Source organism: Phyllobates terribilis, unplaced genomic scaffold (assembly GCF_046119375.1).
Source record: "Phyllobates terribilis strain yellow unplaced genomic scaffold, ASM4611937v1 Scaffold_5__5_contigs__length_657084704, whole genome shotgun sequence".
Lineage (NCBI taxonomy): Eukaryota > Metazoa > Chordata > Amphibia > Anura > Dendrobatidae > Phyllobates > Phyllobates terribilis.
Window position 1 is genome coordinate 234,998,217 of NW_027362765.1, and position 20,380 is coordinate 235,018,596.

Genomic DNA, 20,380 nt, shown 5'->3' on the forward strand with positions numbered 1-20,380 from the left:
CTTTTTCCACCGCAGCAATACGTCCGTTACAACACTTGTCATAACATTTAGGGCTCCAGGACTTAATTTCATTGGTAGACCAATCCAGTACAGGATTGTGCAATTTTAACCAGGGCAACCCCAAAATTACTGGAGAAGGAAAATTATTTAATACTACCAAATCCAAATTCTCTTGATGAATACCATTAATAGTGAGGGGAAATTCACAGACCTTGTGAGTAACACTCTTCAAGGGAGAGCCATCAACAGAAACCACAGCAATAGGGGATGACAAAGGTTTAGGTTTTAATTTAAGTTTTTCCAAGAATCCCCCATCAATCACATTCAGAGTAGAACCACAATCCACAAATACCCGAAATTCAATTAATTCTTCCTGAGCAGCGGTAGTAGCAGATAGGAATGCTCCCTTAGTATTTAAACAGGCTATACGTGCATGACTGACCATTTTTTTTCTTTGTTCATACGAAGCACACAGTTCTTAATGAAATGACCAGAATTTCCGCAATAGAAGCACAAACCTCCAGAAAGCCTGCGGTCTTTTACCTGAGAGCGGGGTGCCATCGCCCCAATCTCCATCGGCTCTCCTTTGTCAGCACATATCCTTTCAAGACTCGGAGCTGACATGGCAGAGGATTTACTCTCATTAACCCTTGCACACAGTCTCCTGTCCACCCGTATAGCTAATTGCATTGCCTCCTGCAAGTTTCCAGGTGTGGGATAAGCAATCAGCAAATCCTTAACCCTTTCACCTAGCCCTGCAAGAAACCAACTTTTCAAAGCTGAATCGTTCCACCCCACCTGGGCAGACCACCGACGGAAGTGAGAACAATATTTTTCCACATTACCTGATCCCTGCCTCAGATGTCTCAATTCAGACTCAGCAGATCAGACACGATCATGATCATCATACAACAAACCCAAAGCAGAAAAAAAACTATCCACTGATCTAAAGCACGGATCACTAGGTTGGAGAGAAAAGGCCCATCCCTGAGGATCCTTGCGCAAAAGTGACATTATGAACCCTATGCGCTGTGATTCATCACCAGAGGATCTGGGTCTTAAACGAAAATACAATAAACAAGTATTTTTAAAAGAAAAAAAATCTTGTTGTTCACCAAAAAATAGATCAGGCAGACGTACCTTTGGCTCCACAAAATGTGCGCCAGAACAGCTACTCACGTGTTGTTGGAGCTCGGCCACCTCCAGAGAGAGTCCCTGCAAGCGTTGAGCCAAATCTTGAACCGAGACCATGATGGAAACTGGAGGTCTTTCCTTAGAGAAATTTTTTTTTTTTTGGGCTGGACTTACTGTTATGATCTGCTACAAGCACTAAGGAAAGACAGGAGATCTGTCCCTACAATAGAACTAAACTGGATCCCTACGATGTAACGGGGAACCTGATCCTGCGATCAGACCCGCTAAAGTCCTCAGCTAGTCTGTACGAAGACCTATAGTTGCAAGGGAGGGATCCCTACAAGAACTAGGGACTGGGATAAAGTTGGACACCTCCTAGCAGAAATTGTAGCAGGAAAAGACAAACACACAACATAGAACATAGAGGTCAGAAGACCTAGCAAAACTAACAGAGAAAGGTAACAGAGCACCAAGCTAGCTCAAGAGTAGTAATTACAATGAAGTCCAGCAAGGCCAGGAGGGCGGAGCCGGATTAAATAGGCAAAAAAGGTCATGTGACCAGCAAACAAGAGAAAAAACAACAGGAGAGTTCTAGCAGGTGGAGGTCGCAGTGGAATAAAAAGACAATATCAATGCCCCTTGGAAAAGTGATGGAGGTCACAGTAGCTTAACAAGACCGTTTTAATGCCCCTTGGAAGAGAGGTGGAGGTCGCAGTAGCTTAACAAGATGGTTTTAATGCCCCTTGGAAAAGTGGTGGAGGTTGCAGAAGCTTGACAAGATGGTTTTAATGCCCCTTGGAAAAGTGGTGGAGGTCGCAGTAGCTTAATAAGACAGTTTTAATGCCCCGTGGAAGAGACGTGGAGGTCGCAGTGGAATGAAAAGACAATATCAATGCCCCTTGGAAAAGTGGTGGAGGTCGCAGTAGCTTAACAAGATGGTTTTAATGCCCCTTGGAAAAGTGGTGGAGGTCACAGTAGCTTAACAAGACGGTTATAATGCCCCTTGGAAGAATGGTGGAGGTCGCAGTGGAATAAAAAGACAATATCAATGCCCCTTGGAAAAGTGGTGGAGGTTGCAGTAGCTTAACAATAGTGTTGAGCCACCCCCGTAGTGTTCGAGTTCGGTTCGGTTGGTCGAACACCCGTGTGTTCGCCGAACTGTTCGTCGAACTGTTCGTCGAACACCGTTAAAACCAATGGCAGGCAAACAAAAACACATAGAAACACATAGAAAACACCTTCAAAGGTGTCCAAAAGCTGACAAACTGCTCAGAAGACACAACTAACACATGGAAAAGTGACAAGTACATATAGTCATGCGAAAAGAAAAGAGGTGGAGGAGTAAAAGGAGGGGGAGACACAGATATAGGCATGTCATGCCCTTCTAAAATCCAAAAAGTGAGAAGCCGAGACGGCCAGTCCGCTCCTGCCCGTGCCACCTCCGTGTCGCTGGGTTTGTGCCAGAGCCGCGGTGAACCCTGACGGCCAGCCCCCCTCTCCCAATACTGGTGCCTGTCCGCTGGTGGGTCGAGAGAGCCCCCCTGTGGTGGAGGCAGCTCTAAGCTTTTTAATTTAAATTGTCCCTCTAATTTGAATGAATACACTTTAAATCCATTTACAAGGATCTATTGGAGGGCAAGTCTCATGCCAGCAGCAGCGTAATTCCAGCTCCAGTAGCGTCCACTAAAGCTGCTGCAGTTAAAAAGCTTTTATAAGGATCGAGCTCGGCTGTCCACCGCAAGGCATCCTAGTGCCAGTCCCAGCCCCTATGCCTTGGGGTGCCTCCTGATGCTCTTCACTGAGTATCCCGTGGTCCCGAAGCATTTCCTTTGAAAAAATTAAGTGTCCAAACTACAGGTGGTGTAGCTTGCTTAACAGCCGGGATAATCCGCTGACTAGCAGACACTGCTACTAGGCACAAAGTATTTCCTGGGCTAGATGCAGTTAAAAATTTGTAAGTAGATACTCTCGTTGGATGCTGAGAAAGCATTCCATAGAGTCTCCTGGCACGCCATATATGATTCTCTTAAAAAGCTTGGGGTAGGGGTCTAGGGGACCCTTTTATAGCCAAAATCACGGCCCTGTATCACAATACGTCACCTAGGCTGAAGATAAATGGAACTGTAGCACCGAGGGCTCGGTTGCTACAGACGTATTGCACCTCACCCAGAGGTGTGATATCTCACTCTCAGATAAGGATGGAGTGTGGATCAGGACCCGACACCTGCATGCATTACACCACATTGCCGTAGGGCAGGGCGACCAATATGCCCCTGAGATGGGCACGACAGTCCCTGTCCCTGGCTGGAGTGGGGGGAGGGAACACTGAGGAAGGGGAACCCTGCAGTGCAGGAGCAGGGAGGAAGCAGTTCCTGGGTGCATTGAGAAGGGAGTATAAAAGGTGGGCACCATCTTAGTTCAGTGCAGAGAAGTCTGAGCAGAAGTGGCAGGGAGCAGGGGCTCTGCATGAGCTCTGCTCCGGAGGCGGGCCTAGTAACAGAGGCCCAGGCCTGCAAGAGGGAGAAGGAAGGAAGAGGAGCGGAGAAGGCTCCAGGAACGAGGAATGAAGGGATCCCAGGGGTGCGGACGGGCGAGTCGCCACCGCACGCCCGAATCCACCTGCGTGGAGGGGTCAGGCCAAAGGGGGAGACCGGTCCCCGAACTAGTGGAGGCAGGAAACGACCCTCAGCTAGAAACCGGAGGCTCTGACATTTTATGTGGCGCAGCCCCTTGCTCCACCCGCTAGGAAGGCACCACATAGGGTCAGGGAAACTGGCGCCAAGTTTACCAAGAGGAGGCCCGAGGCAGCCGGACAGAAGTGTTGGTAAGAAAGGCCAGACAAAGGACACACAAAGAGGGTCCTGTGAAGCGCTCCAAAGTTATCTGGGAGTTGTCTGAGCCCCTCACCTGGTGAGCACAGTACGACGTGGGCAGCCGTTACCTGCAGACGTGGTCTGGATAATAAGAACTGTGAGTAAAGGCCCTGAACTGCATCACTGACTCCGTGTCGTTACTGCTGCTGCCCTGCACCATCACCCCCATCCTCCGCATACACTGCCCTGAGGCTATACTCCTCCCGTGGGGAGTTATGCTACGCTCTGCTGCACCCACAACACCAGCCTTAGCGGTCTGCCCTGTAGCGGCGGTTCACTCTGACCGCAATCCACGGGTGGCGTAGTCGGACATTTAAACATCAAAACCACATAAATAGTTCCGCCACTGGTTTGACCGCCCTGAGCCACGGAACCGGATCGCCGCCACGAAGACTACAACCACCAGCATCCACCAAAAAGGGTCCGGCTCCGGGTGTCCCAAGGCCCAGGGGGTGCGTCAGAACATTTTCATCACCTTTCACAATCACCAATGGGACAAGGCAGGGATGTCCTCTGTCCCCTCTCTTATACATCCTAGTGACGGAGCACCTGCTCTCATCAATTCGCCATAACCCCAATATTAGGTGGATTGAGGTGGGAGGCACCGAGTACAAGTGCTCTCTATTTGCTGATGATGTCCTAGTATATATCACTCAATCACATATATCCATCCCTGCTGTTATGGCTGAAATAGATCACTTTGTTACATGGTCAAATTTTAAAATCAATGCAGCGAAGTCTGAGGCCCTCGATGTCTCCCTCCCTAAATCCATATAGGATTCCATCCAGTCCAACTTTCCCTTTGCCTGGCCCTCACAGGGTATCAAATACTTAGGAATTCCTATTCATAGAGACCTCTCCCATCTATGTTATCTTAATTTTGGGCCCTTTATTGAACAATTCCATACAGACCACGGTTGGCAAGTTAGAACTGTAAGATTCACTACGTGAACCACTGGTGTTTTGTGGAAAAGCACATGTACACCGCGTTCCAAATTATTATGCAAAAAGTGTTTAGGAGTGATAAGGGAAGAATTTGTTTGTTTGTCAGTTAAACTCATTGATGGTGATGTGTGTCAGGGCTCTTTATATCACTGTAAGCAATTGCAGACACCTGTGCTAATTAGTTTGGCAGGTGTGTCCAATGAAAGGCAAGACTACTTAAGAAGGCTCTCTCACATTATTAAGCAGCCTACATTTTCTGCCAAAATGGGAAAGAAAAAGGATGTGTCGGCTGCTGAGAAGCAACAAATTGTGGAGTGTTTAGGTCAAGGCATGACTACAATCAACATTGTGCGATGATTAGGATGAAGTGTCTTGGCAATCAAGAAGTATGTAGCTGATTCACAGTACACACGTGTGCGTGCTGATAAGGGCAAATTGAGGACTCTTTCCTACAGGCAATTACGTCAGGTTGAAAGAGCAGCGGCAAAAAAGCCTTGTCATAGCAGCAGACAAGTTTTTGAAGCTGCTTGTGCCTCCAACGTCCCCCGAACAACAAGATGCAGGGTCCTTCAGAGGTTTGCAGCTGTGCATACGCCATCCTGTCGACCTCCTCTATCCACTTCACACAAGCAGAAACGGCTCCAGTGGGCCAAACGTTACATGAAGACTGATTTCAAAACTGTTTTGTTCACGGATGAGTGCCGTGCAGCGCTCGATGGTCCAGATGAATGGAGTGGAGGATGGCTGGTTGATGGACACCCCACGCAAACACGGCTACAGCGCCAACAAGGAGGAGGTGGAGTAATGTTTTGGGCTGGAATCATGGGGAGAGAGATTGTCGGCCCCTTTAGGATCCCTGAAGGCGCTAAAGATGAACTCCATAATGTATGTGGATTTTCTCAAACAGCACTTCCTGCCATGGTTCAAGAAGAAGAACCGTGTATTTCACAGCAAGATCATTTTTCTGCATGATAATGCACCATCTCATGCTGCACATAAAACATCTGCATCTCTGGCTGATATGGGCATAAAAGGGGACAAACTTATGGTGTGACCCCCATGCTCCCCTGACCTCTACCCCATTCAGAACCTTTGGAGCATCATTAAAAGGAGTGTCTATGATGGCGGGAGGCAGTTCACATCTAAGCAACAGCTCTGGGAGGGTATTCTGTCCTCATGCAAAACAATTGAAGCAGAAACCATCCAAAACCTGACAAATTCAATGGACGAGAGAGTTCAGAAGCTCCTTTCGAACAAGGGGTCCTATGTGAAAATGTAACATCACCTAGAATAAAGTTTTGAGTTGAAAACTGTTTGATTTCAGTTTCTAACAACCTGCTAATGCTTATAATTTCAAAAATGACCATTTTTTTGGTCTTTATTAAAATGAAAAGGTTGATCGAAAAGTTTGGGGGATCTAAGAGTGTGGCAACCCAGTAGTCATGATTACTTCGAATTCTGACAATATGAGGGTCATGCTGCAGGTAGTGCAGCAAGAAGGCACTTATGTGTCTTGCGCATCTCGGAGCCCCAAAATTATTTTCCGGGCTAGATGCAGCTAAAAATTATTTTTAATTTTAAATCTGGTGAAGCTTATTATAGATGGCCTAATAGGATCAGTGCTGCACACTGCTACAAAGCCCAAATTATTTTCCAGTCAAGATACAGATAAACATGATTAGTAATTTGAAAGCTTAAAACGGTTGGTAGGGTGATTTTAACCAATCATCAAGCTTTTACTCTCCCCAGGATGACACAGGGGTAGAAAAGTCGTTTCGGATCCATGATTTGTTCATCTTTATGAACGTGAGTCTGTCTACATTATCAGTGGAGAGCCGCGTGCGCTTATCTGTCAGCACACCACCAGCAGCGCTGAACACACGTTCAGACAGAACGCTGGCTGCAGGGCATGACAAGATCTCCAAGGCGTAAGTGGCTAGCTCCGGCCATTTATCCAGATTGGAAGCCCAAAAAGAGCAAGGGTCCAGTGACACAGTCGTGGCTTCAATGTTTACTTGGAGATACTCCTGTACCATCGTCTCTAGGCGTTGACTATGTGTCAGACTTCTTGTCTCCTGTGGCCTTGCAAAGGATGGGCTAAAAAAGTGGTGAAATGATTCCGCAAAATTGATGTTACCAGCAGATACTGTGGTTCTGTTACGGTTTGAGTGCTGAACACTTGACGGTCCCACGGTTGGCAAGTTGGAACTGTGAGATTCACTACGTGCACCACTGGTATTTTGTGGAAAAGCACATGTAAGATTCTGCAACAGTCTCTGCTGATACTCCTGCATGCGTGCATCCCTTTCTATGGCAGGAATAATTTCTGCAAATTTACTTTTGTACCGGGGATCTAACAGTGTGGCAACCCAGTAGTCAGGATTATTTCTAATTCTCACAATTCGAGGGTCATGTTGCAGGTAGTGCAGCAAGAAGGCACTCATGTGTGTTGCGCATCCAGGAGCACCAAGTCCCTGTTGTGTTGGTGGCGAGGTAACAATCATGCTTCCTTCCTCTGTCCTCTCCCCCCAACCTCGCACAACAGAAATGTGATCAAGGTCTCCCTCATCTGATGAGTCTTCCATCAGTTCGTCCTCCACTTCTTCCTGGGCTCCTGCACCTTCCTCACTAGTTTGGCTGCTACCATGCGCCCTGGTAAAATCATCTCCCCCACCCTCACATGCCTGCCGCCTTGGTGCTGCCGACCGTCTGGACCTTGCAGATGTTAGCCCTTCCGCATACAACTCCTCCTCCTCTGCTTCCTCTACCTCCTCTTGTGCCACCACCTGACTCCGAATTCTGTTTAACATGTGCTCCAGCATGTAAATCACCGGAATAGTCATGCTGATAATGGCATCATCAGCACTAAACATCTTCGTCGCCATTTCAAAACTGTGCAGAAGGGTGCATAGGTCCCTGATCTGAGACCACTCCTCCAGCGTGATTTGCCCCACCTCTGAATCTCGTTGGCCCAGGCTATACGTCAGAACGTATTGCACCAGGGCTTGTCGGTGCTGCCACAGTCGCTGTAACATGTGCAGAGTTGAATTCCACCGTAGGGTAGGCACATCGCATTTTAGCCGGTGAAGTGGCAGGCCCAACGACTTCTGTAGAGATGTAAGTCGCTGAGCTGCGGGATGCGAACGGCGGAAGTGAGCACACAGCAACCGTGCCCTCTGCAGAAGGCCATCTAGTCTGGGAAAGTGGGCTAAAAATTGCTGGACAACCAGGTTCAACACGTGAGCCATACAAGGCACGTGTGTGACATTGCCCCGGCGAAGGGCCACACCCAGGTTTGCAGCATTGTCGCACACGGCCTTCCCTGGTTTCAGGTCCAGTGGAGACAACCATTCATGAAATTGGTTCTCCAGAGCTGACCACAACTCCTCAGCTGTGTGACTCACATTTCCCAGACATTTCAATGTAAAAACCGCCTGATGACGTTGAGCTCTACTGCCAGCATAGTAAGGAGGTGTGCAGGATCCCTTCTGCGCAGTTAGAAAGCTTGTGGCATGACCAGACAGGCTTTGGGTGCAGGTGGAAGACCGAGAGGAGGTTGAGGAGGCAGAAGCAGTGGAGGAACTTTGACATAAAGAGGATTGACGCACAACTCGTGGGGACGGCAAGACTTGGACAGCAGCCCCTTGTCCTGCTGTCACCATAGTTACCCAGTGCCCAGTCAGCGACATGTAACGCCCCTGTCCATGCCTACTCGTCCAAGTGTCTGTGGTGAAATGCACCCTGTCACACACAGAGTTTCTCAAAGAAGCGGTGATGTTGTGTGCGACATGCTGGTGGAGCGCAGGCACACCTTTCTTTGAGAAGTAGTGCCGACTGGGCATCTGGTACTGGGGCACTGCGACGGACATAAGGTCTCGAAAATCCTCTGTGTCCACCAGGTGGAAAGGCAGCATTTCTGTAGCCAAGAGCTTGCAGATGGTGAAATTCAACCTCTTAGCTTTCTGATGGCTAGGAGGAAATGGTCTTTTACTTGTCCACATCTGAGGGACCGAGGGCTGGCTATTGTGCTTAGACGGGGTTGATAAGGGTGTCCCCGGCAAACTGCCGGTCTGTGAGGAAGATGCAGGCGGACATGTTAGGTTGCCTTGATCCAAAGGTGGTGCTATCGATGTCGGACAGCGCTCAAGACCAGCTGGTGTTACCACCTCCAAAGAAAATGATGACCTGCCAATCACGCTGGCTGTTGCGGGTAAAGAGGTGGCAGGTCTGCGCCCCAAAACAGGTGTGACTGCTGTCCCCCCAGTCACAGAGGATGAAGAGGCCGCGGATGCACAAGATATGGCAGACGGTGGTTGGCCCGGCCGGCTAGGCCGCATTGTAGCACACTGAGCTTCCCACTGCAACTTATGCTTCATGTCCATGTGCCGGTTCATGCATGAAGTACTCAAACTATGTATTTTTTGGCCTCTACTTAGCTTTTGCTGACAAATGTTACAGATAACACGAGTTGGGTCATCTTTATCGATCTGAAAAAATGCCCAGGCTATGCAAGGCTTAGCACCCATGCGACCTGAAGAGCCACCACGACTTGTGGTGAGAGGCAGAGTTGTGTTTGAGGATGCAGTTGTTGACGTGCTTCCAGTACTACGTCTCTGTCCAGGAAGGCGCAACCTGACCTCGTCGTCACTAGCATCTTCCTCCACCTCCTCTGCTGACCTCATCTCTTGGCTGACTGTGGGTTGACAGTAAGTGGGATCTCCGACCTCATCATCATCACCCTGTGCGTTATCACACCCGTCGTCCTCAGAGCCAACCTGTTCCTGCCCTGACAAAAAACTAAAGTTGTCGCTCCAATCAGGTATTTGAGTCTTATCATCGTCTTCCTCATTGTCTCCACCAACAGGAGTTACAGTTTGGGAATGAGGGTCTACATTATGGTCAGAACCTTCTGCGTCTGGTCCTGGATCCGACTCATAAAGATTCTAGGCATCAGTGCAGATCATTTCCTCGTCTGGATTCACAGAAGCGCTGGAGTCGACCTCTGATTCCCAGGCTATAGTATGAGTAAACAGCTCTGCAGACTCAACCATCTGTTCTACCTCATACTCAGACGGGCAGCTGGAGATTTGGGAGCTGTGAGGAAGCAAGTGCGATTTGGGTGACACCTTTGAGGACTGGAGTATTTGTGATGTTGAAGTTGATGTGGAGGAGAGCCCACTTAAAGGAGCACTTGATATCCGTTGAAGCACCTGCTGTTTTTGTGCCTCATCTGGAATTTGTAGCGATTGGCGTGGCCATAAGAAAGGGATCTTATCACATTGTCCGCTAAAAGAAGTAGACATTTTAGTTTGGCTGGAAGATGGTCTTTCTTCTGCACCTACCCCACGGACACAACCTTTTTACCCCTTCCCAACACGCCTATTCCCCTTTCCACCAGCAGCAGGCCTTTTTCCACTCATTTTGGTGGTTAACTAATTCACAACTCTGGAGTTGTTTGCACAAAAAAACAATGGATGGTAACCGAGCAGAGCTGAGTGGCCAAACTGTGGTATTAGGCCAAAACTATTGGCTGGGTTAGATGCAGAAAAAAATTATTTTTAATTTGCAACCTGATGGAGGTCAGTATAGATGGACTAATAGACCAAGTCCCACACACCGCTAGAAGCCCAAATATTTTTTCAGAGCTAGATGCAGAAAATTTTTTTATTCAATTTGCAACCTGATGGAGGTCAGTATAGATGGACTAATAGACCAAGTCCCACACACTGCTAGAAGCCCAAATATTTTTTCAGAGCTAGATGCAGAAAAAAATTATTTTTAATTTGCAACCTGATGGAGGTCAGTATAGATGGACTAATAGACCAAGTCCCACACACCGCTAGAAGCCCAAATATTTTTTCAGAGCTAGATGCAGAAAAAAATTATATTCAATTTGCAACCTGCTGGAGGTCAGTATAGAAGGACTAATAGAACAAGTCCCACACACTGCTAGAAGCCCAAATATTTTTTCAGAGCTAAATGAAGAAAAAAATTATTTTTAATTTGCAACCTGATGGAGGTCAGTATAGATGGACTAATAGACCAAGTCCCACACACTGCTAGAAGCCCAAATATTTTTTCAGAGCTAGATGCAGAAAAAAAATATTTTTAATTTGCAACCTGATGGAGGTCAGTATAGATGGACTAATAGACCAAGTCCCACACACCGCTAGAAGCCCAAATATTTTTTCAGAGCTAGATGCAGAAATTTTTTTTATTCAATTTGCAACCTGATGGAGGTCAGTATAGATGGACTAATAGACCAAGTCCCACACACCGCTAGAAGCCCAAATATTTTTTCAGAGCTAGATGCAGAAAAAAATTATATTCAATTTGCAACCTGATGGAGGTCAGTATAGAAGGACTAATAGAACAAGTCCCACACACTGCTAGAAGCCCAAATATTTTTTCAGAGCTAAATGAAGAAAAAAAATATTTTTAATTTGCAACCTGATGGAGGTCAGTATAGATGGACTAATAGACCAAGTCCCACACACTGCTAGAAGCCCAAATATTTTTTCAGAGCTAGATGCAGAAAAAAATTATTTTTAATTTGCAACCTGATGGAGGTCAGTATAGATGGACTAATAGACCAAGTCCCACACACCGCTAGAAGCCCAAATATTTTTTCAGAGCTAGATGCAGAAATTTTTTTTATTCAATTTGCAACCTGATGGAGGTCAGTATAGATGGACTAATAGACCAAGTCCCACACACTGCTAGAAGCCCAAATATTTTTTCAGAGCTAGATGCAGAAAAAAATTATTTTTAATTTGCAACCTGATGGAGGTCAGTATAGATGGACTAATAGACCAAGTCCCACACACCGCTAGAAGCCCAAATATTTTTTCAGAGCTAGATGCAGAAAAAAATTATATTCAATTTGCAACCTGCTGGAGGTCAGTATAGAAGGACTAATAGAACAAGTCCCACACACTGCTAGAAGCCCAAATATTTTTTCAGAGCTAAATGAAGAAAAAAATTATTTTTAATTTGCAACCTGATGGAGGTCAGTATAGATGGACTAATAGACCAAGTCCCACACACTGCTAGAAGCCCAAATATTTTTTCAGAGCTAGATGCAGAAAAAAATTATATTCAGTTTGCAACCTGATGGAGGTCAGTATAGATGGACTAATAGAATGATGCTATGCCCAAAAGATTTTACTTCACTAGGTGCAGTAAAAAAATTGGTATTCTATACACAGGTGGTATATCTTGCAACACAGATAGGCTACTCCACTGACTAACACACTCTGCAATAGGCCAAAAAGGATTAGCTTTGCTAGATTCAGCCAAATGCTGTGAAAAAAACTTGCACAGCACTGGCACAGACCTGCCTGGCAAAAACTGATAGGAACTGATGTAACCTAGTCCTGAAAAGGACTCCAATTACAATTAGTCTTTACTCCCACAATCTATCTATTTAAGAGCACAGACCTGATTGATAAAAGTCGTAGGAAATGCTGTAACCTAGTCCTTAAAAGGACTGCAATCACAACTATTCCCTACTCCCAAGCTATCTGTATATTTGTGCGAAAATTTGCTTGAAATTAACAAGGTATAGCGCACACAGCAACAGCGGTGCCGTCTAACACGCAGCTGCAGCAGTGAGAAAATGGTGGCGACGGGGAAAATGGCTTGGTCTTATAGGGCAAGGACATGTGACATACACTGCCAATCACACATGCCCTTGCTTGTGTGAAAAAAAGCACTTCGCTCCGTGTGTGCGCTGCTGATAGGCTGACAGATTGCACCTCCCCACTGCAAATGCGGGAAAGAGAAAAAAAAATGGAGATCTTCATTGTTCCTGCAGAGATCCATCCCCTGCCCCTCCCCCCACCCCGCTGTACACTCAAACTGCGTATTAACATTAATTTTCATCATTACTGAGAAAAAATCCAGTTATGATTTTGGTGCACGAACAGTTATCGAACATAACCTCGAACAGCCGAATTTTTCTCAAATTGTTCGTGTTCGCCGACCGGCTCGAACACCGCCCAAAACAGCTCGAATTTGAGATTGGCGAACAGTTCGAGTAGAACAACGCTCATCTCTACTTAACAATACAGTTTTAATGCCCCTTGGAAGAGACGTGGAGGTCGCAGTGCAATAACAATACAATATCAATGCCCCTTGGAAAAGTGATGGAGGTCGCAGTAGCTTAACAAGACGGTTTAAATGCCCCTTGGAAAAGTGGTGGAGGTCAGAGTAGCTTAACAAGACGGTTTTAATGCCCCTTGGAAGAATGGTGGAGGTTGCAGTGGAATAAAAAGACAATATCAATGCCCCTTGGAAAAGCGGTGGAGGTCGCAGTAGCTTAATAAGACGGTTTTCATGCCCCTTACAAGAGCCATGCAGTACAGCATGTTAAAATCATTATTCCCATAATTGGGGAGTGGGTCTCCCATAGTCTTTTTCTATGCCTTCCAAGCAAAAGTTGACAAAAGTTAGGACGGAGGAACTTGCAATGCTGGCAACATGGACCACGGTCATCCTGATGGTATAGTGGTGGTGGAGGCTGAGGATAAGGAGAAGAGCAAAATACAGCCGTAATGAGGAAGAATATACCCATGTGTGGGTGTGAAGCGGTGCATGGGAATACACCTCCCGAAATAACACAGTGAATTTGACTTTATGTTACTCTGCTGTCATTTGTTGGTGATGACAAGTCTGGCCCAATCCAGCCCATGTTCATTTGATAAAGGTCAGCTTGTCAGCATTGTGAGTTGACAGGCGAGTGCGCTTATCAGTTATAATTCCCCCAGTGGCACTAAAAACATGCTCCGATAACACGCTAGCGGCAGGGCAGGCCAGGACCTCCAAGGCGTACAGAGCGAGTTCATTCCAAGTGTCCAGCTTGGATACCTAATAATTAAAAGGCACAGAGGAATCACGGAGGACGCTGGTACGGTCGGCAAGGTACTCCCTCACCATCTTTTGAAACTTTCCACTCCTTGTGAGAGTACCCCGCGCCTCAGGGCCTGTAAGCTAGGTGGGTCTCAGAAAACTGTCCCAGATGTTGACAGTATTCCCCTGCCTCTGCTGGATTGGAGTTGCGTCTCTCTCGCCTATACGCCTTGGTTGGTCATCGAACTGTGACCTCTGCCGCTAGCGTGTTCAGATGGAATTTTTTTTAACAGTTCTGCAGCAAGGGCCTTCTGGTACTGCCCCAATTTTGTAGACCTCTCCACCTCAGGAATAAGAGAGTGAAAGTTCTCCTTGTAGCGGGGGTCTAAAAGTGTCACCAACCAGTAATGACTGTCACCCAACATTTTGACAACGCGAGGGTCACGGTTAAGGCAGCATAACATAAAGTCAGCCATGCGTGCCAGACTGGTAACGGGCAAGACTTCCGTGTCCTCACCAAGATGATGACTGACCATGCTCTCCTCCTCCTCCTCCCTGTCCTCAGGCCACCCACGCTGAACCGACGGTATGACAGTTGTACAGGTACTACTGTCTACAGCGCATGATACCAGCTCCTATTCTTCCTCATCTTCCTCCTCCTCCTCCTCCTCTCCCTCATTGTCCCCCAATGCACGTTGGGATGAGATGAGGCTGGGCTGTGTGTAATCACCCTTTACGGCTTCTTGATCCATCTCATCATACTCTGGCTGCAACGCCTCCTCTTTAATTCTCTGCAGAGAGCGTTGCAAAAGACAGACAAGTGGGATGCTGACGCTAATGATGGTGTCATCGCCACTCACCATCTTGGTGGACTCCTCAAAGTTTGTCAGGATGGTACATATGTCAGACATCCAGGTCCACTCCTGAGGTCTTATGTGTGAAGTCTGACCTGAATATCGGCGGCCTTGTTGCAGCTGGTACTCCACAACTGCTCTCTTCTGCTCACAAATCCTTTGCAACATGTGGAGGGTAGAGTTCCAACGTGTGGGGACATCACACACCAGTCGGTGTGCTGGAAGCTGCAAACGCTGCTGCAATACAGCAAGGGCGACGGAAGCTGTAGCCGACTTGCCAAAATGAGCTAACAGGCGGCGTTCTTTGATGAGCAGATCTGGCAACTTGGGGTACGGTTTAAGAAACCGCTGAACCACGAGGTTAAGCACATGAGCCAAGGCATGGCACGTGTGTGATCTCGCCTCGCCTCAGAGCCGCCACCAGGTTATGGCCATTGTCACACACGACCATGCCTGGATGTAGGTTCAGCGGTCTCAGCCACAGATCTGTCTGCTCTTTCACAGCTGTCCACAACTCACAAGCAGTGTGAGGTTTATCACCTAAGCTTATGAGCTTCAGCACAGCCTGTTGCCGCTTGACTGAGGCAGTACTGCAGTGCTTCCAGCTTGTAACTGAGGTGTTGATATCTGAGATGGAGGCTGAACATGAGGAGGAGGAGGAGGAGGATGCGCAGGAGCTGTAAACTGTGGGGGCAACTCTGACTGACATTGGGCCCGCAATCCTCGGTGTGGGGAGGATGTGTTCCGTCCCAAGGTCCGACTGGGTCCCAGCTTCCACTATGTTTACCCAGTGTGCCGTCAGGGAGATGTACCGTCCCTGGCCACAAGCACTTGTCCACGTATCCGTTGTCAGGTGGACTCTCCCAGTAACTGCGTTGTTGAGGGCACGGCAGATGTTTTGGGACACGTGCTTGTGTAGTGCGGGGATGGCACACCGGGCAAAATAGTGTCGGCTGGGGACCGAGTACCGAGGGACGGCCACTGCCATAAGGTTGCGGAAGGATTCCATCTCCACCAGCCTAAAAGGCAGCATTTCCAACGCAAGCAGTCATGAAATGTGCGAATTTAGGACTGTGGCCTGTGGGGCGTTGGCTGTGAATTTGCACTTTCATTCAAAGCTCTGGGATATGGACAATTGAACGCTGCGGTGGGATGTGGACGTTGATGCTGTTTCTTGAGAAATTGCCATAACAAGTGAAGACTGAGAGGAGGGGGCATCTTTGCATGCAGTATGGACAGTGGATTGCCTTGCACGCACAACAGGGGGTTCTATTACACACACAACCTCGGAAGAAGCAGTGGTGACACCCGCTGACACTGGTCGTGGACCCTGGGGTTCGCCCCAAAAAGTCGGGTGCTTTGCAGACATGTGCCTGATCATGCTGGTGGTGGTCAGGCTGGAAGTTTTGTCACCCTTGCTGATGCTGGCGTGGCAGGTGGAACATATGGCCTTTTTGGGGTTATCAGCAGAGTCTTTAAAAAAATTCCAGACTCTGGAAGACCTACCGCTTGTACTGGCAACGTCCCTCGTGTTGGTGTTACGGGGAACTGTTGCCCGCCTTCTGTGTGCGGCCACCACACTGCTTCTTACTGCCTGTTGGGTTACTCTGCCTCCCTCCCCCTGTGTGCTGCTGGCCTCGCTCTGCATGTCCTCCTGCCACGTTGGGTCAGTTACTAGATCATTCACCACCTCCTCCTCTTCCACTTGCGCACCACGATCCTCCTCCTCACTTAGTACCAATTGTGTCTCTTCATCGTCCACCTCTTGTTACAAATTTCCAGTGTCGACTTCCTCTGGCCGTTACTGTTCAAATATTTGGGCATCGCTACATGGGATCTCCTCTTCCACCACTTCAAGCGGAGCAGGCGAGGGGCACAAATATGGAAATGGACCAGTGAACAGCTCTTCAGAGTGTCCAAGTGTGGGATCAGTTGCTGTCTGACGACACTCGGCATGGTGGGAGGAAGGAGCATCAGGGTGAGGAGGAGTATGCGGTCGAGACTCACGGCTACTAAAACTTGAACGTGTGGAAGACAGACCGAAGGTGGTGGTGCCCAGGTAACTGGAAGTATTATCTGCTATCCAATTAATAACCTGTTCACACTGATCAGTTCGCAATACTGGTGTTGTAGTGTGCTTCCCTAGTAATTCGGTCAAGAAGTGGGAGCGAGAAGATGTGGCTGTTGGTTGTGGCACATTTTCACCTTGGCCACGGCCCCGTCCTCTACACGCACCATCACCAGAACGTCCAGTTCCACGTCCCTTGCCACCCGCCTTGCCCATTGTAAATGAAGTAAAATAACTTACATTCACACTATTAATGGAAAAAGGGTAACAAAAAGGAGATTAGAACCGTGGAAGAGGAAAACCACAGTTCTATTTCTCTGGCCTACACCAGACTCTTTTAAACAGATATATTGGTGTCTGATCAGTCAGGGAGACACTATTAAAGTTTTTTTTTTACAGCAAAAAATGCCAAAAGCAGGATAATACAGAGATTTGACCCATGGAACTGCAAAACCACAGTTCAATTTCTCTGGCCTACACCAGACTCTTTTAAGCAGATATATTGGTGTCTGACCAGTCAGGGAGACACTATTACAGTTTTCTGTTTACGGCAAAAAATGCCAAAAGCAGGATAATACAGAGATTTGACCCGTGGAACTGCAAAACCACAGTTCTATTTCTCTGGCCTACACCAGACTCTTTTAAACAGATATATTTGTGTCTGACCAGTCAGGGAGACACTATTACAGTCTTTTTTTACGGCAAAACCAACAGGAGCACACAGGGCTGTAATGCAGCGTTTGCTGGTATAACCACTGCATCTCCTATACAGCCTGCCTGCCTGCCTGATATCTGGGATGGATATTAGTCCTGAAAAGGACTGTTTGTTTCATTTGGCAGGCTTTAGACACCCTACACTATCTATTTCGCACTATATATCTCTCACCAACTCAGTAGTACTCTCCCTACACTGTCTGATCCCGGGCGACTGTGTCCAAGATGGCGGCGCCCGGTTTTAAATACTCGAGGTGACGCTGTGCGGCCAGCCAATCACTGTAATGCCCACAAACAACATGGCTGCGGCATTACAGTGACTGGCTGGCAATCCCTGCATGTTCATTGGCCCTGTAAAGAGCTCCAAATCTGCAGGGTGGAGACCTGAGCTCCCGCCCAAGTAACCCGGAAATGCTCGGTGCTCGCCGAACATCCCGAGTAGTGAGATGCTCGGGCGAGTAACGAGCAGTGTTGAGCATGCTCGCTCAACACTAATTATTACCTCTTGTGGTAGGGCGTTCCACCGTCTGACTGCCCTGACTGTAAGAACCCTTTCCCATTCAGCTGCCAGAATCATCTTTCTTCCACCCTTAATGAGTGCCCCCTGGTCCTTAGTATGGTCTTTGGAAGGAATAAGACATGTGTCAGTCCTTACTGACCACACATATTTATATATATAAATGAGATCTCCTCTGAGGCGTTGTTTTTCTAAGCTAAACAAGTCCAACTTTTTCAACCTCTCATCATCTGAGAGGCCTTCCATCCCTTGTAATAATCTAGTTGCCCAACTTTGAACAGACTCCAGCTTCTAAATATACTTTTTAAAATGTGGAGCCAAAAACTGGATCCCATATACTAGATGTGGCCTCACAAATGATTTATAGAGGGTGAACAATACATTGGGATCTCAGGATTTTATCTCTTTTTATACATCCTAAAATCTTGTTTGCTATTGCGGCTGCTGCTTGACATTGAGTACTGCTGCTCAGCTTACTTGTAACCAGACTACCCAAATCATTCTCCTGTTCTGTAGTCCCAAGTATACTCCCATTTAATGTATATGTAGCAATAGGATTACTCCGTCCTAGGTGCATTACTCTACATTTATCTACCTTAAACCCCATCTGCCAAGTGTTTGCCCATTCAGTCATCTTATCCAGATCAAAATTCAATAGAATCCGGCACTCATTTGCAGAGATTTATTAGTAATTACAGTATCGTGTATATACAATTCATCGACGTTTCGACTTCCTTCAGTGTATACACTAGAGGTAAAAGAATGCCAAAACATATACGTATGTGTAAGGAAAAGCTAACAGATAAAAAAAAATACACAAAAATAAATCCAAAAATATTGATACATACAGTGGGTACATTAAATCAAATCAAAGAAGCAAACCAAGGGAACGGTAAAAGATATATATATATATATATATATATATATATATATATATATACATAGTCAAGCATATAAACCTGACACAGACTCTGTTTAACTCCTTCAGGACCGAGCCACTTTGTAGGTTAATGACCGGGCTAATTTTTTCAATTCTGACCACTGTCACTTTTTGAGGTAATTACTCAAAAATGCTTCAACGGATCCCCCAGATTTTGAGAATGTTTTCTCGTGACATATTGTACTTCATGATAGTGGTAAAATTTCTTCGATAACTGCGTTTATTTGTGAAAAAAATGGATATTTGGCAAAAATTTAGAAAATTTTGCAATTTTCAAAATTTGAATTGTTATGCCCTGAAATCAGAGAGATTTGTCACACAAGATAGTTAATAAATAACATTTCCCACATGTCTACTTTACATCAGCAACCAAAATTTTTTTTTGTTAGGGAGCTATAAGAGTTAAAATTTGACCAGCGATTTCTCATTTTTCCAACAAAATTTACATAGCCATTTTTTAGGGACCACATCACATTTGAAGTGACTTTGAGGGGTCTATATGACAGAAAATACCCAAAAGTGACACCACTATAAAAACTGCACCCCTCAATGAACTCAAAACCACATCCAAGAAGTTTATTAACCCTTCAGGTGCTTCACAGGAACTGAAGCAATGAGGAAGAAAAAAATTAACATTTAACTTTTTTTCACAAAATATTAAATTTAGACCAATTTTTTTTTATTTTCACAAGGGTAACAGATAAAAATGGACCCCAAAATGTATTGTTCAATTTCTCCTGAGCATGTGAATACTAAATATGTGGCATAAAACTACTGTTTGGGCACACGGCAGGGTTCGGAAGGGAAGGAGCGCCATTTGACTTTTTGAATTCAAAATTTGCAGGAATAATCATCGAACGCCATGTCGCAATTGGAGGGCCCCTGTTGTGCTTAAACAGTGGAAACCCCCCACAAGTGACCCCATTTTGGAATCTAGACCCCTCAATGAACTTATCTAGATGTGTGATGATCACTTTGAACCCCCAGGTGCTTCATAGAAGTTTATAACATAAAGACGTGAAAAAAAAAATCAGTGAAATTTTCTTTTAGCCCCTAATTTTTTATTTTCACAAGGGTAATGGGAGAAAATTGACCCCAAAAGTTGTTGTGCAATTTCTTCTGAGCACGCCGATACCCTATATGTTGGTGAAAACCACTATATGGGTGCACGGCAGGGTTCGGAAGGGAAGGAGCGCCATTTGACCGGCCCGGATAACCGAGTACCCCACGGCCCAGTGGGCGCGTCATATATATAAAGATAGATTCCGGCTCAACAGGACTCAAGCGACAGCCTGTCAATAAGAGAAATATAAAAATCATGAGAGTGCATAGACATCTCTACAAAGATTCTGAAATGGCTTATACAGTAAGCGTATACAAAATCAGATCCAAATATCAGAAAGAGAAATAGAAGAAAATAAACACAAAGAGTAGAAAAAATCCAGGAATCCAACAAAAAAAGGCGAAAGGTCACACTGTAGGTGG